The sequence below is a fragment of the Bufo gargarizans genome, unplaced genomic scaffold, assembly GCF_014858855.1.
Source record: "Bufo gargarizans isolate SCDJY-AF-19 unplaced genomic scaffold, ASM1485885v1 original_scaffold_1130_pilon, whole genome shotgun sequence".
In the NCBI taxonomy this organism is placed as follows: Eukaryota; Metazoa; Chordata; class Amphibia; order Anura; family Bufonidae; genus Bufo; species Bufo gargarizans.
In genome coordinates this window covers 271,887-284,090 of record NW_025334247.1, presented here as the reverse complement: position 1 = coordinate 284,090, position 12,204 = coordinate 271,887, and the positions used below count along the sequence as shown (strand labels likewise).

Below are 12,204 nucleotides of genomic sequence, written 5' to 3'. Positions count from 1 at the left end.
TTAGGAACATATTGAGGAAATGGAAGACCACAGGCTCAGTTCAAGTTAAGGCTCGAAGTGGCAGACCAAGAAACATCTCGGATAGACAGAAGCGACGAATGGTGAGAACAGTCAGAGTCAACCCACAGACCAGCACCAAAGACCTACAACATCATCTTGCTGCAGATGGAGTCACTGTGCATCGTTCAACCATTCGGCACACTTTACACAAGGAGATGCTGTATGTGAGAGTGATGCAGAGGAAGCCTTTTCTCCTCCCACAGCACAAAAAGTGCCGCTTGAGGTGGGCTAAAGCACATTTGGACAAGCCAGCTTAATTTTGGAATAAGGTGCTGTGGACTGATGAAACTAAAATTGAGTTATTTGGCCATAACAAGGAGCGTTATGCATGGAGGAAAAAGAACACAGCATTCCAAGAAAAACACCTGCTACCTACAGTAAAATATGGTGGTGGTTCCATCATGCTGTGGGGCTGTGTGGCCAGTGCAGGGACTGGGAATCTTGTCAAAGTTGAGGGACGCATGGATTTCACTCAGTATCAGCAGATTCTGGAGACCAATGTCCAGATATCAGTGACAAAGCTGAAGCTGCGCCGGGGCTGGATCTTTCAACAAGACAACGACCCTAAACACTGCTCAAAATCCACTAAGGCATTTATGCAGAGGAACAAGTACAACGTTCTGGAATGGCCATCTCAGTCCCCAGACCTGAATATAATTGAAAATCTGTGGTGTGACTTAAAGAGAGCTGTCCATGCTCGGAAGTCATCAAACCTTAATGAACTAAAGATGTTTTGTAAAGAGGAATGGTCCAAAATACCTTCAACCAGAATCCAGACTCTCATTGGAACCTACAGGAAGCGTTTAGAGGCTGTCATTTCTGCAAAAGGAGGATCTACTAAATATTGATTTCATTTCTTTTTTGTGGTGCCCAAATGTATGCACCTGCCTAATTTTGTTTAAACAATTATAGCACACTTTCTGTAAATCCAATAAACTAAATTTCACTTCTTAAATATCACTGTGTGTGTCTCCTATATGATATATTTACCTGACATTTTTTATCGTAACAACCAATGAATAATACATAAAAATCATGACGATTAACAAGTTTGCCCAAACTTTTGCATCCCACTGTATATGGCCAAAAAATAACCAGACTATTAATGGTTAAATGCACTTGGTGACAGCTTGCCCCTGATGTAGTATATGGCCAAAAAATAACCACACTATTGATGGTTAAATGCACTTGGTGTGACAGCTTGACCCTGATGTAGGATTTAGCCAAAAAACAACCACACCATTGAGGGTTAAATGCACTTGGTGGCAGCTTGTGCTGGCGCACCACAAAACACAAAATGGCCGCCGATCACCCCAGAAAAAAGTGACTGAAAAACGCTCTGGGCAGCCTAAAAACAGTGAGCAATTTAATAGCAGCAGTTCAATCATCCACAGCTGCAGATCGATCTCTGAATGAAGTCTTTTGGAGAAGTTAATCACTGCCTAATCTCGCCCTAACGTCGCAGCTGCAACCTCTCCCTACACTGATCAGAGCAGAGTGACGGGCGGCGCTATGTGACTCCAGCTTAAATAGAGGCTGGGTCACATGGTGCTCTGGCCAATCACAGCCATGCCAATAGTAGGCATGGCTGTGACGGCCTCTTGGGGCAAGTAGTATGACGCTTGTTGATTGGCTGCTTTGCAGCCTTTCAAAATGCGCCATGAAAGCGACGAACACCGAACCCGAACCCAGACTTTTACGAAAATGTCCGGGTTCGGGTCCGTGTCATGGACACCCCAAAATTCGGTACGAACCCGAACTATACAGTTCGGGTTCGCTCATCCCTAATCATGACTTCAGATAAAAAAAAAATTACAAATATACTAAAAAACTAATATTTAGCACTATATTCTAAATATTCCCAAATTCTCGAAGTGGTGATATTCGCGATTCAAATTTGTTTTTGAATATTCGCGCTCAACACTAATAATTGTAAATGACAGAGATTTTCTGGCTCACCACAATCCATAGCTTTTAGAACCATATGCCTATAACCGGCCTATGCTTGGCTTGTATTCACAGCTGAAAGAGATTGATTTTGTCCAGGATGAGGATAAAATACAATCCAAGCCAATAAAATTGTACTCCAGGCAAAAGTTGTAAAAACAGTATAGCACTTACGCGACGATTCAAGTGCTATGCACACTCCTAGTCTGAAGATTAAAGGGGTTTTGGGAGATTTTGCTATTGTTGTCCTATCCTCAGAATAGGTCATCAATATCAGATTGGTGGGAGTCGACTCCTGGCAACCTCTGCTGTTTGAAGAACCCATGGCACTCCGGTGAGTGCTGCAGCCTCTTTCTAGGCAAGTGACATCATGTTTATTGGTCATGTGGCCTAGACACCGTTCAGTCGCATTCAAGTGAATGGGTCTGAGCTGCAATACCAAGCACAGCCACTATCCACTGGACGGTGCTGTGATTGGCAAGCTGCAAGTGGCACTGCACTCAAACAGCTGATTGGAGTCCAGGGTGTCGGACCCCGGCTCATGTAAAAAGTACCTATTATCAGAATCTCAGATACTTATATATGTTCTGGCTGCGCACATTAGATTTATATTGGTTGATTTCGACAGAATCAGCCAATTGTTTAATCTGTATGGGGGCTTTGAGAAATCTGTTCCCCAATGGCAGATGTCGGGGGAGATAAGGATTTAGCTGTTGGATTTAAAAATTAAAGATGGCCTTGCGGTTCGCAAGGCGGTCGTTTTGCGGTGAACTTTGCTCGTTCGCGATTCGCAGAACATGCGAACATATGGAGATGTTCGCATGCGCCATGTTCTTTTGCATTGCGCTGAACTTTGACCCATGACACATCCATCAGTTGGGAAAGGACAGCCAATTTAGACATTTCAGTACATGGACTGTGGAGCAGGGACAGGCTGTTAGGGACACAAAACGCTAGCTAATAGGGCCACAAAAGTCCTTTTAAGGACTGGTATAGCTGTGCTATCGATAGGTGTGATATAGAGGGGTGTGATATACTTATAATATACTTTCTAACATATAAAGTATATTATAGTGCATTTGTATTGTGCAGCAGTTGTGTGCGGTTCTGCTGAGATACCGCAGCTATAAAGAGGGACAAACGCTATTGGAACAACTAATTGCAATGGGTGGGATATACCTGTTGCCCCCCAAAATACTGATTGAGGGGTGCAATATACCAGCTTCCACCAAATATTTATTAAGGGGTTCTATATACCTGCTTCCACAAAATACTGATTAAGGGGATTGATATACCTGCTTCCCCCAAATATTGATTGAGGCCTGCAATACACCTGCTTCCACAAAATACTGATTAAGGGGATTGATATACCTGCTTCCCCCAAATACTGATTGAGGCCTGCAATACACTTGCTTCCACAAAATACTGATTAAGGGAATTGATATACCTGCTTCCACCAAATATTGATTGAGGCCTGCGATACACCTGCTTCCACAAAATACTGATTAAGGATATTGATATACCTGCTTCCACCAATTATTGAGCATGGGCCTGATTATTGCAGGGGTGGGAAAGTTGTCATAGAGGGGTCAGATTCCAGAGCAGTGTCACTGATGGTGGGGTGTGGGTTTGGTGTGTGGGGGCGGTTTCATTGGCGTCTCTAGCTTTCAAATTTTGGGGGGGCACACTGGGGGCCAGGACAAAAGTAGGGGGGCAGCTATAACAATGATACATTTACACAAGTACGCTTAGAAATGCTGCAATACTTTACCCAATACCTAAAACCGCAATAGGGAAGAAAAACCCCAATCACTCAGATTTCAACATGTCCTAGCTGCCTGGGGATCTGTGGATGACACTTATGGAGGGGGATCTGTGGATGACACATACTGTTTATAGCATCTTATGCTATGTGTCATCCACAGATCCACCCCATATCAGTGTCATATCGGGATCCCTCTCCCTATAAGGCCCCATTCACACATCCGAAATTCGCGTAACGGAATTGCGGACCCATTCATTTCTATAGGGCAGCACGATGTGCAGCCGGATACGGAAAGGCGGCCCCGTTCCCGAAAAAAAAATGCGGACCCGCACATTGCCGCTGTTACGGACGTCTGAAGGGAGCCTAACAGTGTCATCCTCAGAGTGGCACAGATCCCCCCCATAACTGTGTCATTTACAGATCCCCCTCCCTATAACAGTGTTATCTACAGATTCCCCCCCCCCCCCCGTAACAGTGTCATAACATCCAAAGACCCCCGATCCCCCTCCCAATAACACTATAAGAGTATCATCCACAGATCCCTCCCCCCTATAACAGTGTAATGACTCATGACATCCAAAGACCCCCGATCCCCCTCCCTATAACACTATAAGAGTATCATCCACAGATCCCTCCCCCCTATAACAGTGTAATGACTCATGACATCCACAGACCCCCGATCCCCCTCCCTATAACACTATAAGAGTATCATCCACAGACCCCCCCCTATAACAGTGTAATGACTCATGACATCCACAGACCACACATCACCCTCCCTATAACACTATAAGAGTATCATCCACAGATCCCTCCCCCCCTATAACAGTGTAATGACTCATGACATCCAAAGACCCCCGATCCCCCTCCCTATAACACTATAAGAGTATCATCCACAGATCCCTCCCCCCCTATAACAGTGTAATGACTCATGACATCCACAGACCACAGATCACCCTCCCTATAACACTATAAGAGTATCATCCACAGACCCCCCCCCTATAACAGTGTAATGACTCATGACATCCAAAGACCCCCGATCCCCCTCCCTATAACACTATAAGAGTATCATCCACAGATCCCCCCCCCCCCCTATAACAGTATAATGACTCATGAAATCCACAGACCCCCGATCACCCTCCCTATAACACTATAAGAGTATCATCCACAGACCCCCCCCCCTATAACAGTGTAATGACTCATGACATCCACAGACCACACATCACTCTCCCTATAACACTATAAGAGTATCATCCACAGATCCCTCCCCCCCTATAACAGTGTAATGACTCATGACATCCACAGACCCCCGATCCCCCTCCCTATAACACTATAAGAGTATCATCCACAGATCCCTCCCCCCCTATAACAGTGTAATGACTCATGACATCCACAGACCCCCGATCCCCCTCCCTATAACACTATAAGAGTATCATACACAGACCCCCCCCCCCTATAACAGTGTAATGACTCATGACATCCACAGACCACACATCACCCTCCCTATAACACTATAAGAGTATCATCCACAGATCCCTCCCCCCCTATAACAGTGTAATGACTCATGAAATCCACAGACCCCCGATCACCCTCCCACCGCTCACATTTGAACATGATTTCTCTGAACGGTAAAGTAAACACTGTAATCATCCAGGCTGCACTGACAGTGACTTTAAAGGGGTTCTGCACTTTCATTTAACTGAGATGATCTATACTCTGGATAGATCTTCAGCTTCTGATCGGCAGCGGTCAGACGCCCGGTACCCCCGCCGATCAGCTGTTTGAGAAGGCAGCGGCGCTCCAGCAGCACCGCGGCCTTCTCACTGTTTACCGCCAGCCCAGTGACTGATAGCACGACTAGTATCAACTAGCCTGAGCGCGGCTCTGTCACTTGAATGGAGCTTAGCCGCGTCCACGCTAGTTGATACTAGTCGTAACTTGTGACATCAGTGGGCCGGCGGTAAACAGTGAGAAGGCCGCGGCGCTACTGGAGCGCCGGTGCCTTCTTAAGCAGCTGATCGGCGGGGGTCCCGGGTGTCTGACCCCCGCCGATCAGAAGCTGATGATCTATCCAGAGTATAGATCATCAGTTAAATTAAAGTGCAGAACCCCTTTAACTTTTAAATCAGGAAGATTCTGGGGCAGCCGCCAGCCAGCTCTCCTCTCAGACAGAGTCAGATCTAATCTCTCTAGTTAGAATAGAAAGAGACTTAGTCAGTCCACTCAGTCTCTACTTGTAAGTTGTACCTTATTATTATTAAGTTAACCTGCTACACACCGTCACCACTAGGTCAGGCTCAGTCCAGTCTGTTCGGTATCGGTAGGGTAGGGTAGGGTCACGCCACGCCACACACTGTCTGTTCTCTAGTCTGGGCCTGGCTGGCTTAAAGGGCTTCTGTCACCCCACTAAAGTCATATATATTTTTTGGGCAACTTAAATTCCTTATAATGCGATATATTTATATATACTCATTTTTCTTTAAAAAACTGACTTTTATAATATGTAAATGAGCTCTCTACCAGCAAGTAGGTATCAGCCGCATCCTCCTTTCATGTTGATTGACAGGGCCAGCGAACGCGCTCGTCCTCTGGCTGGCCCTGTCTGCGTTCAAAATCTGTCTCCTGCGCTGTACCAGTCTTCAGTTGGCGCAGGCGCACTGAGAGGAGGACGCTCGCTCGGCCGCTCCTTCCTCAGTGCGCCTGCGCCGGGTGTAGATGTAACGTCATCGGCGCAGGCGCATTGAGGATGGAGCGGCCAAGCGAGCGTCCTCCTCTCAGTGCGCCTGCGCCAATTGAAGACCGGTACGGCGCAGGCACCAGATTTTGAACGCAGACAGGGCCAGCCAGAGGACGAGCGCGTTCGCTGGCCCTGTCAATCAACATGAGGAGGGGGCGTCTTTATTAAAGGAGGATACTTGCTGGTAGAGAGCTCATTTACATATTATAAAAGTCTGTTTTTTTAAGAAACTACCCAACCAAAATAAGTAAGAGCCCTATATATTAATATATTATTATATAATATATACATTATAAGGAATTTAAGTTGCCCCAAAAAAAAAAATGACTTTAAGCAGCTGCTGCCAGTAGATGAATGTATCAGAATCAGCTCGTCTCACTGCCACTGAGTCTGACTCAACTGGTCATGTCCTGGAGCCGGGGGCGGATCTGGGGGCGGGGCCGGGGCGGAGCTGGGGGTGGAGCCGGGGACGCGGCGGCGATGGGTGGAGACTAGAGAGTGAGACCGCAACTGCACGAGTCCGAGACAGATCATCAGATGTGAAGAAGATGTCCGGTAGGGCTGCCTAGTGCCTACACAGTGCACAGCAGCGCAGCATAGACCAACTATTACCAAAATGAATGGGGGACATTTTAGTTGGGGGGCACATGGGGGGCACAGCTTGATGTAGGGGGGGCCGTGGCCCCCTCTGGCCCCCCCCTGGCGACGCCACTGGGCGGTTTATGAAATGTTGGTGTGGTCATGTAATAGGTGGCCGATTGTCAAATGGCGAGGAGGGGGTGTGGGAAGATAGGTCAGTGGTAGGGATGATGGCAATTCTGGGCATGAAATATGCACGTCTGTTTGGTCAGTGAATAGGGGCACGATTATTGCACGTGTGGGGTTGGACAAATATGGCAGTGATTGGGGGTAGATTGACAACAGGTGTGGCCGAGCACAGGGGTGTCGGGTGTAATTATTTGTGCGGATATTGAAAAGAGGGCTGATTTTTGCAAGTTTCACGGGGGGGGGGGGGGGTTAGCTAATGATGGTTCTGAGTTTTGCTTGATTGCTATTGGGGGCGTGACCGATGCACTTTGCCTAGGTCATTGAATAGGTTGCAAATTATTGCACGTGTGGGACCTCAGAATCACCGAGGGGAGGTGGAGATAGGATTGACCAGGACCATTTAACCATTTTTTATGGTGTTTTTTTTAGGAAACTTCTACTAGATCCGCCAGGCAGGATCCCCCAGTCCCCTCCAGAGTCTGTGGGAAAGGCTGTGGCTGTGAGGGACGTGTAAGTATGAAAGACTTTGTTTTTTAATAGAATTTTTCATTTGTACAGTCTGTAGTGTATCTTTTCTATTTTCTTCCAGGATTACAGAGTCTCCACCGGGGAAGATAGGGAGCTTGTTGTCCCTCGTATAGACAACAATCGCCTTATCCAGCTGGTGGAGGCGTGTCCTGCCTTACGGGACCACACCGACCGCCACCATGCAGACCATCACCTGACCCAGCGGCTCTGGAGCCAGATATCTGAATGTTTGTTCAGTGTCTGGGAGGATCTCAGTGCGGTGGATCAGAAAGAATGTGGTAAGTACAGCACTAACTCATGTATAATGTAGACCTAGTCCACAATAATATTCTTAAATTAACTTTTTTTTTTTTCCACAGTGGACAAGGTTACCACTCGGTGGCGGTCAATGCCGGACCGCTTCAAGAGGGACTACAACAAGGAAGTTCAGGCCCTGAGTGGTTACGGAGCGGCCCTGGGGTTCTTACGTAGAACGCTGGCACTTAGAAGGAAAATTTTTATTTTTATTTTCTATTTTAAAATGATTTGGCTTTCATCACCCTCTGTCTGCAAAGGGTTGTGTGAGACAAAGGAATGTTTGACACCTTTCTCTCATGCAGCCCCCTATGGTCAGAAGGGACAATTGATCCACAATTCTGTCTGCAAAGGGCTATAATAACTGGATAATTTAACTGTTCACAGCGGACACCGTCTACGAAAAAGTACACTGGATGTCACAGATATTTTTTGGATGCGCACACGTTATACAGGAGATGTGGCACAAAAAAAGTAACTGTCCGCAGCAGACACCGTCTACGGAAAAAGTACACTGGATGTTACTGATATTTTTTACACAAGAGATGTGGCACGGATAATTTCACTGTCCACAGCGGCCTATTAGACGCTATTTAACACAGGATGCGCTAAAAATATATATGGCTGCTGTCACACACAATAGTCCTTAAAAGTTTTTGTAATAAAAATCTTCCAATAACACTCCCTACACTCAGTCCCTCCCTATGCACAGCTCTCCCTGACTAAGAGTGAGCCGAACACGTGTCATCATGACGTGTTCCGGCCAGCAAATCACTGTAATGCCAGGTGTTCGCCGAGCATGCTCGATCATCACTAGTAAAAAGTAAAAAATAAAAAGGCATCTGAAGATGTACAAAGCCTTTAAGAGGTTAAATACAGCGTGTGAGATTTATGCTTAGAGAACTCCAAATAACTTTTCTCATGCTCTAATTTATTAATTGAAATGGAAGTGTGAGATCTGCTGATCGTAGAAAAGAAGTTGTTCCTAAGTAAAGTTCAAACCACAGGAGAATGAGAACTGCACATTCAGGGTCTATTTTTACTACTCATTTACTATGAGGAGAGGTAGTTATTAGAGCAAAGTTGCTGATTTGACTGCGATACCAGAGTACCAGAAGATCCTTAGAAGGGCCCAGGCTTTGACACAATAATAAGCCCAATGGTCCAGCAAGAGACTTCAACGTTAGGACTCAATCAATGCCAATATGGCCTGTTTCATACTTATTGGGATCAAATATGATCTATTAGGGCTTACAATGAAATTAGTGGATGTGCTCTATGTTTTGTATAGGTGTGGGGTGGTACCTCAGAAACATCTCCTCTGGTGAACCCAAGAAATATCAGTCCAACAGTGAATCCTCAGCATATGTTGTATCTCCCCTTCATAGTTTTTTGTTTGAGGTTTTTTGCACTAGAATTTAAGCTAGTCCCAACTTTCAAGTAAAGGAGTTGTAATAATTGTCTACCTGGCCTAATGTTCTGGTCAAGAATGCTAATCAGATTGTGTCTCTGCCTGTTTGGATTTGGATCACACATGACATGATGAGGACCACTTTGTTGACAACTTCTGCATCTAATCTCATTAGTGCTTTTTAAATTTTTTTCCTTGTCATGGAGAGGTCTTCATTGTCCATGTTACTTGACTTCCTGACCTGAATATCATGGTAATCACACATTGTCAAACGTACAAATGTCAAACGTATTTTCCTTCTGTGTCTGTTTAGTTTTTTTGTGGACCGTATACAGAACCATTAATTTCAATAGGTCCGCAAAAAAAAAGTTATTCCGTGTGCATTCCGTTTCTGTATGTCTACATGTCCGTTCTGCATAAAATAGAACATGTCCTATTATTGTCCACATAACATACAAGGATAGGACTGTTATTTTAGGGGCCAGCTGTTCCGTTCCGCAAAATACGGAATGCACACGGACTCCATCCGTATTTTTTGTGGATCCGTGTTTTGCGGACTGAAAAATACATACGGTCGTATGCATGAGCCCTAATTTTGAATTTTTGACCCATGGAATATTTTTACACAATGGTAAATATTATACCCCACTGGAATGACCAAGCAGAGTCGATGATGGCCAGTGGGGCAGAGCGCTGGACATAATTTTTGCCCTTTCATTTCTTTCAAAAAGGTTTTAGTTATCCATTAATTGTTTTTATTTACCCAACATTGGATTTAAAACTGCCTGAAGGACCGTGTCCAGAGAGTTGTGTTCAATGATTCCTATTCAGAATGGTCCCACGGTTATAAGTGGTGACCCCAAGGTTCAGTGCTGGATCCTCTATAATTTAATTTATTTATTAATGATATCGAGGACAGGATTAATAGCACCATTTCTATTTTTGCAGATGACACTGAGCTGTGTAGTACTGTGCAATCTATGGAAGATGTCCATAAACTACAAGCTGACTTGAACACTCTGAGTGATTGGGCATCAACTTGGCAAATGAGGTTCAATGTGGCTAAATGTAAAGTTATGCATCTTGGTAGTAATAATCTCCGTGCTTCATATGTCTTAGGGGATGTAACACTAGGGGAGTCACTTGTAGAGAAGGATTTGGGTGTCCTTGTAGATGGTAGATTAAATTACAGCACACAATGTCAATCAGCTGCTTCTAAGGCCACCAAGATATTGTTATGCATTCAACGAGGCATGGACTCGTGGGGCAGGGATATAATATTACCACTTTACAAAGCATTGGTGCGGCCTCAACTGGAATACGCAGTCCAGTTCTGGGCACCAGTCCATAAAAAGGATGCCCTGGAGCTGGAGAAAGTACAAAGGAGGGAGATTAAACTGATAAGGGACCTGGGGGGTCTTAGTTATGAAGAAAGATTAAAGAATTGAATTTATTTAGTCTTGAGAAAAGACATCTAAGGACATGATTAACCTATACAAATATAAAAATGGGCCATACAAAAAATACGGTGAAAAACTGTTCCATGTAAAATGCCCTTTAAAAGACAAGAGATCACCATTGATAATAAAGTGATGGTATGTTCTAGGGATAAGTTAGGAAGGTCCATTTAATGTACATTAAAAACATAAACTTTACTTCTACGATATGTTGAACTTTGATCACTTGAATTTACAGACCTAAAGACTAAGGCTGCACTATTGATTCCTATATAAATGTAAAGATATTAGTGCATGCACAGGTTAGCCCCATTTTTCTCCCATTTAAGCATGGACACATCTTATTAACTGCATCCTATAATCCAAAACTATAGCATATAAAAACAACTAAAACTAAAAATAATTGTAGTGAGTGAAAAGCAATGAATAAATTACCTCTCAGGAATATGTCCCTCATCTGGCCTGTTATCCTCTGACTGATATTCGAGGTTTAAATATCATGTTTAAATCATCGAGTTCCTCTTTTTCACAGTTCTTGTCAGCAATTTTTAGATTCTATTCTTCTGTTCTCAAATGAGGAATCGAGAACTTGAATAATATAATTGGGGGCCATTGCTCAAACTAAAATAAATTTCTGTTACTCATTAATGGAACCTCATTGTTACAGGATTATCATATACTAGACATTAAGCCAGTTACAATAACGGGTGCTAGAACATTGGTGCATAAACATTAGTAGGAACAGTTTATATTAAATGGCACTGGCACTGACTGGTAGCTGAGACAGCTGGCACTGACTGGTGGCTGTGGCTGGTGGCACTCACTGGTGGCTGAGACTGCTGGCACTGTGACTGGTGGCACTGACTGATGGCAGAGATGGCTGGCACTGGCTGGTGGCTGAGACTGCTGGCACTGTGACTGGTGGCACCGACTGATGGCTGAGACAGCTGGCACTGATTGGTGGCTGTGGCTGGTGGCACTGACTGGTGGCTGAGACTGCTGGCACTGTGACTGGTGGCTGGTGGCATTGAATGGTGGCTGAGACTGCTGGCACTGTGACTTGTGGCACTGACTGATGGCTGAGACGGCTTGCACTGACTGCTGTCTGAAACTGCTGGCACTGACTGATGGCTGAGATGGCTGGCACAGACTGGTGGTGCTGAGGCTGCTGGCAGCGACTGGTGGCTGAGACTGCTGGCAGTGGCTGCTGTCTGAGGCTGAGAGTGCTGGGACTGTGCGG

The 12,204-nt window shown here is 45.0% G+C and overlaps 1 protein-coding gene across 1 annotated transcript in view; it reads right to left on the bottom strand.

Moving 5' to 3' along the window:
* The window catches only part of SIGLEC1 (sialic acid binding Ig like lectin 1), a 76,806-nt gene extending 65,369 nt beyond the window's left edge, over positions 1–11,437 (bottom strand). Inside the window, exon 1 of the mRNA XM_044273775.1 lies at positions 11,400–11,437. The gene's annotated coding sequence lies outside the window, so the exon portion shown is untranslated. The remainder of the gene's footprint in view (positions 1–11,399) is intronic.
* Between the last annotated feature and the right edge of the window lie 767 nt (positions 11,438–12,204).